Source organism: Anomaloglossus baeobatrachus, chromosome 10, assembly GCF_048569485.1.
Source record: "Anomaloglossus baeobatrachus isolate aAnoBae1 chromosome 10, aAnoBae1.hap1, whole genome shotgun sequence".
NCBI lineage: Eukaryota > Metazoa > Chordata > Amphibia > Anura > Aromobatidae > Anomaloglossus > Anomaloglossus baeobatrachus.
In genome coordinates, this window is record NC_134362.1 from 58,481,564 (window position 1) to 58,494,425 (window position 12,862).

The following is a 12,862-nucleotide window of genomic DNA, read 5'->3' on the forward strand; positions in this document are numbered from 1 at the left end:
AGACCCCCGGGCACACAGCCTCCGTGGTCCTTCCAGCAACCTCCAGACAGTCCCACTGCAGACCTTCACCGCCGTCTGCTGACCTTGCTGACTCCGTCTGGGCACACAGCCACAGACCAACTTCAGGCTTTCTGTCACTTCCACTGTTGTTTCACTTCACTCTAGCTCCCTCCTGAGCTACACTCTGTTGTTACTCCTTTCACTTCCTCCTCCTAAACTGAACTGCACTCTAGCCCTGCCTGGGCTAATCTTCTCCTTCCACTTCCTCCTCCAAACTCTATCTGCCTGGTTCTTCCTGCCTCCAGGGCTGTGTACTCCTTGGTGGGCGGACACCAACCGCCTGGCTCCACCCCCTGGTGTGAACACCAGGCCCTGGAGGAAGGCAACAAGGATTTGTAGGTTAGCTGGTGTACCTGCAGGGAATGTGGGGTGTGTGTGGTGTTGTGACCTGTGACCCCTGGCTTGCCCAGGGCGTCACATTCTCCCTTAGCAAAACGCAGACCGTCCTCGGGCTGCCCGTCCAACACCGGTTTTATTTTCCTTTTTCTTTTCTGTAAGCATAAAAGGGTATAACATGGTAAACGGTAAATTATGTACATTTTTAATAATAACTCTTCCCAAAACGGGAGGCACATTTCTTTAACGTTGCATAACGGTTTACGGTTACGGTTTCCGCTCTCTCCCACCCAAGCAACCTGGCCCTGATGCTGCCCCTAAAGCCCAGGCAGCACCCCTTGACCCACAGTCCAGCACACGGTACCCGAGTGGGATCTGTCCTTCCCCTCCAGAGGGTAGCCACCGGTTCCTTTGGTGGCTGGGCCCCAGCCTGCTCTGCTGAGGGCCCTCCCTCCAACCTGCCTCTCCGGAGGCGGCATTGCGGAAACGGTAACGGTAAACAACATATTTACAAGCCACTTAACGTTTGTGGGTGCCCTGCAAGTTCACGGGCTTGTCCACGGATAGTTCCCATGCAACAACTTTTCAAACGGTCCCCACGGGGACAACGGTGCCGGCTCCGGCCGGTTCAATCACAAAGACAATCTGGTGACTTTTCGGTATCATCATTTTTCATCATCTTTCAAACTTTTAAACACTTTTAAACCAGACAACTCTCATAACTGCCTTCTGATCCCCTCTCTAAAGGACGGTCTCCCTGTACCTAAGTGGGGGTCTACCTAGGTTGGAACGGGTGGACCTCCGGGGTCCGGTGTCAGTGGGGCTAGGCAATGGGGCAGAGGGAACAATTGGTTCCTCCTCCCGGCTATCGTGTGGGGCATGCGGAGGCATAGGGGAGCTGGGCATAGGTTCATCCCTGGGCACTGGCACTGGTTCTGGCTCACGGTTGACCGCTTCCACCACTTCTTCATCCACAGGTTGTGGGAACAGTATCACTGGAAGAATCACCGCGCCGTTCTGCGTAGGCCAGTTTGCTGGGAAGTCACCCATCACAGTGTGGATTACCTCTTCTGCCTTCTCCACTGGGGGAGGGACTGGTGCTTCAACCATTGTCCTCAATGCTGGTGGGCACCTTTTCAAATGGTCCCGGGAAACCGTGGCCAAGGTGCCTCCTTGGTCACGACTGATCTGGTAAGCCTTTCCATCTTCCCATCTTGTGGGTTGGATGACGTATGGGGTTTGTTCCCATTGATCATCCAGCTTATGGGTTTTTCTCTTCCGCTTCAACACCATTTCTCCCGGCTGGAAAGGGCCGGCAGCCGCTTTCTGATTGAAGTGCCGCTCCTGCCGTTCTCGACTCTGACCCAGGTTCTTTTCCACATATTCCTGAATCTGTCGGTACTGCACCCTCCTCTGGGCGTCCCATTCAGCCGTTGCGGGGAGTGCCTCTGGGGCCTCCAGTCCTATTTCCAGGTCCACTGGCAGCCGGCCAGGCCGAGCCCTCATCAGATACGCTGGGGTGCACTTCGTTGAGCTTGACGGGATGTTATTGTACATATCGACCAGGTCAGGCAGCTTCTCCGGCCACAGATTCCGCTCCTCCAATGGCAACGTCTTGAGGAGACCAAGGACCAGATGGTTCATCTTCTCACACATACCGTTGGTTTGGGCATGGTAAGGTGTGGTCCGGATCTTCTTGCAGCCATACAGCTGACAGAACTCATGGAATACCTCCGCCTCAAAGGCTGGACCTTGGTCGGTGAGCACCTTCTCAGGGTATCCATGGGGCCGACAGAAGTAAGCCTGGAACGCTCTCGCGGCGGTACGGCCGGTTAAGTCCTTGACCGGGACAACCACCATGAACCGGGAGTAATGGTCTACTATGGTCAGAGCGTAGGTGTACCCGCTTCGGCTGGGGGTGAGCTTCACATGGTCCAAGGCGACCAGCTCCAGCGGTTGGTGTGTAACGATGGGGCGAAGGGGGGCCTTCTGGCTGGCTTCATCCTTCCTCCTCAACGTGCAAGGACCGCACTCCCGACACCAGGCCTCCACCGATTCCCGCATCCCACTCCAATAGAACCGCTCTCTCAACAGCATCTCCAGCTTCTTCCACCCGAAGTGGCCGGCACCATCATGATACGCCTGCAGAACGGTGGGTACATCAGCTTGGGGAATAACCAACTGGCGGATCTTCTCATGGGTCTTCGGGTTGATCAGCTCCCGGTACAGCCGCCCCTGATGTAGGTACAACCGGGTCCGTTCCTTCCACAAGCGTTGGGCTTCCGCCGGGGCGGCATGGTCCATCCCGGCAGCACCCTGCTCCACCAGGGTCTTGACTAGGCGGACAGCAGGCGCCTGATTTTGAGCTTCCTGCCACTTCTGACTGGGCAGCGGATCCAGGTTCACCCGTTGTTGATGGACATGGATCTTCTCAACTGATGGCCGGTGGAATGCTGGCAACTCGATCTCCTCAAGGTCATCATCCTCGCATCCACTTTCTAACAGGTGGGGCATTCGAGAAAGGGCATCAGCATTAATGTTGACACGACCGGCTCTATATTTGATGGTGAAGTCGTAGTTGGCTAGTCTGGCTACCCACCGCTGTTCTAACGCACCCAGCTTGGCCGTGTCCAGGTGAGTCAACGGATTGTTATCCGTGAAAGCGGTGAACTTTGCGGCGGCTAGGTAGTGGCGGAACCGCTCGGTGATAGCCCACACCAGTGCCAGGAGCTCGAGCTTGAAAGAGCTGTAGTTCTCAGGGTTCCTTTCGGTCGGCCGGAGTTTTCGACTAGCATAGGCAATCGCCTTCTCCTTTCCTTCCTGGACCTGGGACAGGACTGCCCCCAGGCCCACATTGCTGGCATCTGTGTAGAGGATGAATGGGCAGCCGTAGTCCGGGTACGCCAGGACCTTTTCTCCGGTCAAGGCCGCCTTCAGCTGACGGAAGGATTCCTCATGCCCGTTCTCCCATACCAGTGGGGCTCCGATGGGTCTACCACCCTTGGTCTGTCCCACGAGGAGGTCTTACATGGGGGCAGCCATCTTCGTGTATCCCTTGATGAAGCGCCGGTAGTACCCCACCAGACCCAGAAACTGCCTGACTTCCCTTACGGTGGTTGGCCTTGGACAGTCCTGTATGGCAGTGATCTTCTCAGGGTCGGGGGCAACACCTTCTGCACTCACTACATGCCCCAAGTACTGTACTCTGGGTTTCAGCAGGTGGCACTTAGAGGGCTTTAACTTCATCCCGTATTTGGCAAGGAACGCGAACACCTCGGCCAGGTGCTCCAGATGGGCTTCATACGTCTGGGAGTAAACAATCACATCGTCCAAGTACAGCAGGACGGTTTCAAAGTTTAGGTGTCCCAGACAGCACTCCATCAGCCGTTGGAAGGTTCCTGGGGCATTGCACAGCCCAAACGGCATACTATTAAATTCGCAGAGTCCCATCGGGGTGGTGAAGGCGGTTTTCTCCCGGTCTTCCGGGGCCACGGCTACTTGCCAGTACCCACTGGTGAGGTCAAGGGTGGAGAAGTAGTTTGCAGTTCGCAGTGCGGCCAACGATTCTTCAATACGGGGTAGCGGGTAGGCATCTTTATGGGTTATCTGATTAATCTTCCGGTAGTCCACACACATCCGCATGGTACCATCCTTCTTCTTGACCAGTACCAACGGAGCGACCCAGGGACTACAGCTGTCCCGAATAACCCCTGCCTCCTTCATATTCCGCAACATATCTTTGGCACACTGGTAATGTGCTGGGGGAATAGGCCTATACCTCTCTTTGATAGGGGGGTGTTCACCAGTGGGGATGTGATGTTGGACCCCTTTGATCTGCCCAAAGTCTAGTGGGTGTTTACTGAAAACCTGTTCATACTCCTGCACCACCCTGTATACCCCTGCTTTGTGATGTGTAGGGGTGTCATCAGTGCCCACATGTAGCTGTTGGTGCCACTCTTTTACCTCCCCCTGCGGCGGGGAAGTGCCGGTAGTAGGTGGGGAGACCGAGAGACTGGTTCCGTGGATGGTATGGGGGTCTAGGGTGAGTAGTTTGGCAATGGTAGCATACCGGGGAAGCCTGACTTCTTCCTCCCCACAATTCAGCACTCTCACGGGCACCCTCCCCTTTTTCACGTCTACCACCCCTCGGGCGGCCACTACGGTGGGCCAGTGCTCGGAGGGCATGGGCTCCATCATGGCAGGGTAGTCACGCCCCTGAGGCCCTACTGCTGCCCTACACCAAATCATCATCTCACTTCTAGGGGGCACAAGCAACGGCGCCACATCCATCACTCTCACTCCACCAATCTCTCCTCCTGTTGAATTTACATGCTGGCGGTACATCAAGGCTCGAATCTTACGCTGCACAGCCCTCTGTCGGCTCCCCGCCGCCGTGGCGGCCAGCTGCTGCAGTAGGGCCAACACATCACCCATACAGTGCTCCATCACATTGGTTCCTAGCACTATCTTCGGGTTATGATCACTGGGCTCATTCATGATCACAATCATACCCTGGTGTTGCAGTTCAGCTTGCCCCACTGTCATGGCCACCTGTTTATACCCCACTTGAGTCAGTGGGAGTCCATTAGCAGCAATCAGCGTTATACTAGTATCTGGGGGTGCCAGCTCGTCCGTCCCCCAATACCGCTGGTACAAGTTATATGGTATGGTGGTTACCTGGGATCCAGTGTCCAAGAGAGCCATCACCGGTATGCCGTCCACAACCACGGGAATGATGGGTCGAGCCCCGATATACCGATCCCGCCAGTCCGAGGGGCCACGAGGTTCTACTCCTGAGGATTGGCCCGGGGCCCCAGGGGTTGCTCGTTTAACGGGCACTCTCGAAAGTAATGCCCAGGCTTACGGCACTTGTAGCAGGTTGGAGGCCTGCTCCGCGGTTGGTTAGCACTTCTCCGCTGCATCCAGGGGACATCTTCAGGGCTGTCAGCAAGCTGTATCGGTGCTGAAGGCTGAGGGTTGGTCAACGGTTGCAGTGCGGCAAAAATCTTGGCGAGGTCTCCGTCCATGCGACGGACCTGGGCTGCCAGCTCCTCCATAGTACTGCTTGGGGCGGTGGATGTGGAAGAGGTTGGTAGAGCAGGGGCCACCACCACAGGAGCCGTCTCGATGGGCCACGGGGCTGGCTCCAGGGCCTCGGAGGCCGGGGGCTGTAGTGCTTTAATGGCCCGCTCCTTTAACACGGCAAAGTCCACATCAGGGTGTTCCAGGGCCCACAGCCAGAGTTGTTTACGATCCTCAGGGGACCTCATCCCCTGCGCAAATTGCTCTGTTAACATCTTGTTGCTATCCGCCTCATTAATAGGATTCACCCGCTTTAGCGTGCGGAGGGCGGTTTGCAACCGTAAAGCATAGTCTCGAATGCTATCGGTAGTCCGTTGTCGGCACTGGTAGAACTGCATCCTCAGCTCAGCTTCAGTCCGGGTCTCAAAGGCAGTCTGTAGTTTCTCAAAGATGGTGGCTACAGAGAGCCGGTCCTCCTCGGCCCAGCTCTCCGCCTCCTGCTCCGCCGCACCGGTTAGCTGGCCCAGCACTATCGCTGCACGTTGCTTATCGGTCAGGGGGTACAGCTCCAGCAACGGGCCAAGCTTCTTCCGGAAGGCCTGTAAGGCATCCGGTTTCCCGTCATACTGCGGCAGCCAGGCAGCTCCGGGCGCATAGGGCAAGGAGAACGGCATGACCTGAGCGAGTGCGGGGACCGCGGCACCTCCCGCCACTGCGGCCGGGACCTGGGCAGGCCCATTCCCATCCGCGGGTGCCACTGCGGCTGCGACCGCCGCTCCTACAGCGGCTCCGTCGGGCGCAGACATCTTGCTTCCGTCCCCCTTAGCTTCTTTCCGGCCACTCCCCTCTCAGGGCGGAGTTCTGGCCTTCGCGCCTCTGCTGCTCGAGAAGACGCTCGAGCGGGAACTTTTCGCGCCAAAGATGGCGACTTCTGGAAATTTTCAGCCGGATACCTCCGGCGGTCACAAGGCGCACCTCTACCCAATGGCAGAGCGGTAGGATCCTGTTCACAGCGCCAAGTTGTCGCGGGCGGGGAGGAGGGTGTCAGCACACTACGCTCACCCCCACTGTTCGGGTCCGGCCGCTGCTGCTCAGTGGTGGCTCGAGCTGTAGGCCGGATCCCGGGGGTTCTCGAGCGGCACTCCTCGCCCGTGAGTGAAAAGGGGTTGGTGTTGTGGGGAAATAAAGTCTATTGTCCGTGACGCCACCCACGGTTGTGGTGATTGAGTGTACACCACCGCTGCTCTATATGGGGGTCCCAGGGATGGTGAGGCGGAGCAGCCAGTTGTTGTGTTGTCCCTCCGTGGGTAGGGGTTGGTGATCCCGGGGCCCAGTGAGGTGCAGGGGCGCAGGGGCAGCGCTGTGCCTTGCGGCACTGAGGTACTCACTCAGCCAGTAAACACGACACAGTTCTCGGTAAACAAACGGCTGGTTGGACGGGTCCCTCGGACGGTTCACGGTGCTGCGGTTCCCTGCAGTTAGCGGTGACGGTCTCTTCCCTGCACCTTTGAAATGTCTGTTTGGTAGCGATGGATTCCCACCGGTTACCCGCTCCCCGACTACAATCTGGGCCGGAGGAGCTCCACACTTTGCCCGCAGGCGCCGGCCCTGGGAAACTGGTGCCTTGGCGGTGGCAGTGTTTCCCCGTTGTGGTTGGACCTTTGCCGTCAAAGGCCCCCGGGCACACAGCCTCCGTGGTCCTTCCAGCAACCTCCAGACAGTCCCACTGCAGACCTTCACCGCCGTCTGCTGACCTTGCTGACTCCGTCTGGGCACACAGCCACAGACCAACTTCAGGCTTTCTGTCACTTCCACTGTTGTTTCACTTCACTCTAGCTCCCTCCTGAGCTACACTCTGTTGTTACTCCTTTCACTTCCTCCTCCTAAACTGAACTGCACTCTAGCCCTGCCTGGGCTAATCTTCTCCTTCCACTTCCTCCTCCAAACTCTATCTGCCTGGTTCTTCCTGCCTCCAGGGCTGTGTACTCCTTGGTGGGTGGACACCAACCGCCTGGCTCCACCCCCTGGTGTGAACACCAGCCCCTGGAGGAAGGCAACAAGGATTTGTAGGTTAGCTGGTGTACCTGTAGGGAATGTGGGGTGTGTGTGGTGTTGTGACCTGTGACCCCTGGCTTGCCCAGGGCATCACATCTGTCTGTAGCAGAGCCGCGTGTGTCTGTCTGTAGCAGAGCCACGTGTGTCTGTCTGTAGCAGAGCCACGTGTGTCTGTCTGTAGCAGAGCCGCATGTGTCTGTCTGTAGCAGAGCCGCGTGTGTCTGTCTGTAGCAGAGCCGCGTGTGTCTGTCTGTAGCAGAGCCGCGTGTGTCTGTCTGTAGCAGAGCCGCGTGTCTCTGTCTGTAGAGGAGCCGAGTGTGTCTGTCTGTAGCAGAGCCGAGTGTGTCTGTCTGTAGCAGAGCCGAGTGTGTGTGTCTGTCTGTCTGTAGCAGAGCCGAGTGTGTCTGTCTGTCTGTATGCAGCAGAGCTGTGTCTGTCTGTCTGTATGCAGCAGAGCTGTGTCTGTCTGTATGCAGCAGAGCTGTGTCTGTCTGTATGTATGCAGCAGAGCTGTGTCTGTCTGTCTGTATGCAGCAGAGCTGTGTCTGTCTGTATGCAGCAGAGCTGTGTCTGTCTGTCTGTATGCAGCAGAGCTGTGTCTGTTTGTATGCAGCAGAGCTGTGTCTGTCTGTATGCAGCAGAGGTGTGTGTGTCTGTCTGTATGCAGCAGAGATGTGTGTGTCTGTCTGTATGCAGCAGAGCTGTGTGTGTCTGTCTATATGCAGCAGAGCTGTGTGTGTCTATATGCAGCAGAGCTGTGTGTGTCTATATGCAGCAGACCTGTGTGTGTCTGTCTGTATGCAGCAGAGCTGTGTGTCTGTCTGTCTGTATGCAGCAGAGCTGTGTCTGTCTGTATGTATGTATGCAGCAGATTTTCAATTTTATCTTTTTAAGACCTTCGGCTGGCTTCACAGTTGCATAGGGGGCTCAGTTGCAAGTTTTGTAATTATTTTGCTATAAAAAATAAGCCTTATTAACAGATATGTGCAACACCAAGACTTTTCTCACCTCTGGTGCTTTTTTATGTAAACTGACAAACTCCACAGATTTCAATGGCTCTCTTTGTACTTTGGAGCACTGCAGATTTCATGTTTTTGTTTTTTTTTTTGCTGCTGGAAATCTCTGAGCCAGACGAGGCCTTAAGGCCCTGTCACACACAGAGATAAATCTTTGGCAGATCTGTGGTTGCAGTGAAATCATGGACATATTGTTCCATTTGTACACAGCCACAAACCTGGCACTGATTGTCCACAATTTCACTGCAACCACAGATCTGCCACAGATTTATCTCTGTGTGTAACAGGGCCTTTAGGGGTACTTTGCACACTACGACATCGCAGCTGCGATGTCGGTGGGGTCAAATCGAAAGTCACGCATATCCGGCGTCGCTGTCGATATCGTAGTGTGTAAATCCTTTTCGATATGATTAACGAGCGCAAAAGTGTCGTAATCGTATCATCGGTGCAGTGTCCGACATTTTCATAATTTCGCTGCAGCGACGGTACGATGTTGTTCCTCGTTCCTGCGGCAGCACACATCGCTGTGTGAGAAGCCGCAGGAGCGAGGAACATTAGCTTACCTGCGTTACCGCATCTCACGCCGGCTATGCGGAAGGACGGAGGTGGGCGGGATGTTTATGGCCGCTCATCTCCGCCCCTCCGCTTCTATTAGCCGCCTGCCGTGTGACGTCGCTGTGACGCTGCACGACCCGCCCCCTTAGGAAGGAGGCAGGTCGCCTGCCAGAGCGACGTCGCAGGGCAGGTAAGTGCGTGTGAAGCTGCCGTTGCGATAATGTTCGCTACGGCAGCTATCACAAGATATTACTGCAACGGGGGCGGGGACTATCGTGCTCGGCATCGCAAGCATCGGCTTGTATAGTGTGCAAAGTACCCCTTAGCGTGTGTGTCCACGATTAGTGTTAGCAGCGTTTTGGATGTAGCGTGTTTTCGCTGCGTCCAAAACTCTGCATTGTACAGTACAGGCACAGTGGATGGAATTTCTAGAAATCCCGTGCCCTCTGTGCTTGTTTTTTCCGCAGCAAACACGGACCTACGGTGCGTCTTTCCAGACCGCAGCATGTCAATTGTTTGCTGCGGATTCGCATGCGTCATCCATAGGGAGAACACAGTGAGGTGACTGCAGCGCACCGAACCCTGATCGTGGGTACGGGCAGTTGCAGTCTCCTGCGTTCTCCTGCAGAGGAGACTCGCGGATCCGCAGGTCAGGACCCGCTGCATCCAGGACGCAATGAGTCCTGATCGTGGATACTTACCTGAGTTTTTTTTAATGTAGATTTGCTGCAGATTTGGTGCAGATTGCAGCATATCTGCATGTCTATCCTTATGCCAGCAAAGTCAATGAGAATTCTGAAGTGTTGTACACACGTTGCTTATTTTGTCCTTGCAGACTTGATGCAAAATAATCTGCAGCATGTCATACTGTTGGTTCGTTTTTTAGCACTTGCAGCCATTGACTTCACTAAAAAAACACATGACACAAAAACACACTGCAGTTTTTGGTGCATTATTCAGCAAGAATGTGCAGATTTGATGCAGAAAAGTTCTGCACCAAATACTCAGCGTGTTCACTTGTTATCAGAATCTGTGACCTATTTATCAAGATCTAATTTGAAATAAAAGGGAAAAAACTTTCTTAGTCCCTGTGCGCATGGTGCAATTTTTTATGCAGTTTTGGTGCAGTTTTGGGTGCAGTTTGTTGCCCTAAATTGCATGCATTTCCTTCCTCAGCAAAGTCTATGAGAATTCAGAAAGGCTGTGCGCACGTTGCTTCTTTTTTCCTTGCATATTTGGTTGCAGAAAAAAGCAGCATAGCAATTCTTTCTGCGTTTTTGACCTGAGTTTTACCATTGAATATAATGAAAAAAAACGCATGGACAAAAACGTGCCCGAAAACGCACCGAAATGCGGCAAAAAAACATGCAATTTCTAAGCGTTTTTCTGCCAGAGGGTGTGTTTTTTCTGAAGAAACAAAACTGCAGCGTTTACACATAGCATTGGGCCTCCTTCACACGTCCGTGTTTCTGGTATGTATGACGTCTGTTTTTACACGTAGCGGAGACACGGACACATGTAGACCCATTAAAATCAATGGGTATGCACTCATATCCATGTTTTCACACGGACGCGTGTCTGTGTGGCGCACGCGTGTGTCCATGTTGTTCACATGGTGACATTTCTCTAGCAGCACTGATGTGAAATGGACCACACACTGATGTGATCCATGTGAAACGTACCGGAGAAAACACGTGCCTGTGAAATAAAATTATTTTCTATACTCACATGTATCCAGTGCTGCTGTCACTTGCTTCCAGGCCTGCTCATTATGCTAATGAATATTCACTACACTGTGGACCCGGAAGCACCAGCAGTGCCAGACACAGCAGCACCGTGGACAGGTGAGTATAGAAGTTCATGCTGTCCATGTGCTATGCGGAAGTCACACGGACATTACAATGATAGCACACGCTGAACAGAAACATGCACACACACACACACAGACACATGCACACACACACAGTCACATGCACACACACACAGTCACATGCACACACACACAGACACATGCACACACACACAGACACATGCACACACACACAGACACATGCACACACACACAGACACATGCACACACACACAGACACATGCACACACACACACAGACACATGCACACACACACAGACACATGCACATACACACAGACACATGCACATACACACAGACACATGCACACACACACAGACACATGCACACACACACAGACACATGCACACACACACAGACACATGCACACACACAGACACATGCACACACACACATGCACACACACAGACACATGCAAACACACAGACACATGCACACACATACACATGCACACACATGCGTACACACATACGTACTACACCATGGACCGTGCAAAACACACATTTTGCACAGACGTGTGAAAGAGGCCTCAGATCTGTTCTATTGTTTAATCTCAGGCCTGGAATTAATAATTAACATTTTTTGTAGTGATCTCATTCGTTAATATTTATTCTTGGAGGTATAGGGAATACCAAGAACATTCTGGCACTTAAGATCTGAACCTCTCTACCAAAATTCTATAAACTCTGTCAGATCCCCATATCATTTTTATTAGGATTTATTGTGGTGGACGGTGGTTTGATGGTTATATTGCTGGATGCACATATTGTTCAATAGTATATTTATATTTTCTTAAAGTCTTCAATGGTTAAAGGATATAAATGAAATTGATCTTTAGAATACCTTAGTGTACTTGATGGGCGTTTTCGCCTTTCCTCTGATTAAGCTGGCTTAAATAAACAAGATTGCTGGAGATAAGGTCCTCTGAATAGACACACATGGTACATAGCTCTAAACAATTAAACAGAAAAAAGAAAAGTATGCTGTTATAGCTCCGTAAGGCACTGACATTTGCTGGAGTCAGGTTTTGCAGGTACTGTGACATTTTAGAAGGAGTGGGCTTGTAACTTGCAAAACTCTTCATAGCATAAGTGCCGAGATGTCTCCACTGGAAGAAACTCCGACTCCTAAATTCTACCATTACTGCTAATATTCTTTGGATTCTGAGCTTTAAATATAACAGAACTTGGAAAATAATGAGCAAATGATCAAGCAGAAAGTTGAGGTATGTTCACACATGGCGTATTTGTTACAGAAATATTGTTGCATGCATTTCAATTAAATTTGCAGAAACTAATGCGTATGTTCTAGAAACAACCCAATCATATCTATCTATCTATCTACTGTTGATATCTAGATGTGTCCAAAGTTATGTATCTAGCCAAGAGCTGGAGATGTTACATGCCAGGTGAAGATACGGCTAATTTGCTTGTCACGCGAAGATAATTTCATATATATGGACTTAGTTTACTGACTGTCTCTATAGTATTAAGGTTTCAGGTTTCAGACTGAAGCTTCTTTACACCTGAGGGATGCCTTGTTCCAAAAATTAAATGCATTTCACGCTAAAAATAAAGACTGTGATTATTAACATTAACTCCGCATTATTTAGAGTCCTCTTCACTTGTCAGGCTCCAGTAAATTAGTCCAGAATGATCTTCTGACATTCAGTATCTTGAGGACATCTCCCCAACGGAACCTTGAACTCAAATCATTGTTTGTTACAATGTATCAAGAAACTTTGTATTTACAAAATATAAACTAGTTATAAAACAAATGTATCCATGATCCTGAACATGACAGAGCTTCTTGTATTATACATTTATTTATTTTTTACATATGTTTTCCAGCCCAGAGCTTATGTTTCTAGCTCGTAGATGAAATAGCCCAACAACCTATTGACTCTGCATTTTGGGCACTGGGAGACATACTGTATATTGTTTTAGAT

The 12,862-nt window shown here is 52.1% G+C and overlaps 1 protein-coding gene across 3 annotated transcripts in view; it reads left to right on the forward strand.

The window, feature by feature from the left end:
- LOC142254941 (synaptotagmin-2-like) overlaps window positions 1-12,862 on the forward strand; it is a 106,898-nt gene that overhangs the window by 26,174 nt on the left and 67,862 nt on the right. The window contains exon 1 of one of the 3 annotated variants that reach the window (XM_075326311.1): window positions 11,959-12,139. The exons of the other annotated variants lie outside the window; for them this stretch is intronic. The gene's annotated coding sequence lies outside the window, so the exon portion shown is untranslated. Of the gene's footprint in view, window positions 1-11,958; window positions 12,140-12,862 lie in introns of those variants that run through there. 3 annotated transcript variants of the gene reach the window in all.